Below are 1,216 nucleotides of genomic sequence, written 5' to 3' on the forward strand. Positions count from 1 at the left end.
CCGGTCACGCCCCCAGCCACCCGGCCACGCCCTCTGCCTCACCTCCTGGATGACGCTCTCAGACCCTGACTGGACCTTGGGCTTCTTGGCCGGAGAGGCCACGGGCTCCAGCTGCGCCTTGTACGTGATCAGCTGGAGCTCATAGTCCTGCGGGGAGACACCGTGAGCCGTCGGCTCGCCCCGCCCCCGCCCTGACAGCTAGGCCTGTGCTTGGGGCCACCCCTGAGGGTTCAGGCCCCAGGACCCCAGCCTGGCTGGGATGGCAGGAGGCAAAAGCCTCACTTTTGAAAAAAGAAAAATTATTTTTAATTGGTTTTAGGGAGAGAGAGAGAAACATCAATGATGAGAGAGAATCATCAATGGCTGCCTCCTGCACGCCCCCCCCACACCCCCCAACCTGCCCGACTGGGATCAAGCCCGCAACCCAGGCCTGTGCCCTGACCGGGAATCGAACTGTGACCTCCTGGTTCATAGGTCGACGCTCCGCCCCTGAGCCGTGCCGGCCGGACAGAAGCCTCACCTTGATGGCGTTGATGTACTGCTTGGCAAACCTCTGGCACTCCTCCACCTTCTCTCCGTGGCGCTCAACTTCCTCCAGCAGCGCCTGGGGGGCCGAGGGGGGTCAGCACAGGCCACGCCGCCCCCCTCCCTGCCAGTGAAGAAACAGTGGGTAACGCCCGGCAGGCGTGGCTCAGGGGCTGAGCGTCGACCTATGAACCAGGTCACAGTTCAATTCCGTTCAGGGCACAGGCCCGGGTTGCGGGCTCAATCCCCGGTGTGGGGCGTGCGGGAGGCAGCCGATCGATGATTCTCTCTCATCACTGGTGTTTCTATCTCTCTCCCTCTTCCTTCCTCTCTGAAGTAAATAAAAATATAAAATAAGAAGAAAGAAGGACAGGGTGGGTGAGGGTAGGCATGCTGCCACAATATCGAAGGGACTAAGAAACGCCACACCCCCCAACCTGCCCGACTGGGATCAAGCCCGCAACCCAGGCCTGTGCCCTGACCGGGAATCGAACTGTGACCTCCTGGTTCATAGGTCGACGCTCCGCCCCTGAGCCGTGCCGGCCGGACAGAAGCCTCACCTTGATGGCGTTGATGTACTGCTTGGCAAACCTCTGGCACTCCTCCACCTTCTCTCCGTGGCGCTCAACTTCCTCCAGCAGCGCCTGGGGGGCCGAGGGGGGTCAGCACAGGCCACGCCGCCCCCCTCCCT

General features: G+C 61.8%; 1 protein-coding gene across 1 annotated transcript in view; it reads right to left on the reverse strand.

The window, feature by feature from the left end:
• LOC102259690 (plectin) overlaps positions 1 to 1,216 on the reverse strand; it is a 34,198-nt gene that overhangs the window by 13,661 nt on the left and 19,321 nt on the right. The window lies entirely within an intron of this gene.

The sequence above is a fragment of the Myotis brandtii genome, unplaced genomic scaffold, assembly GCF_000412655.1.
Source record: "Myotis brandtii unplaced genomic scaffold, ASM41265v1 scaffold1956, whole genome shotgun sequence".
Classification (NCBI taxonomy): domain Eukaryota; kingdom Metazoa; phylum Chordata; class Mammalia; order Chiroptera; family Vespertilionidae; genus Myotis; species Myotis brandtii.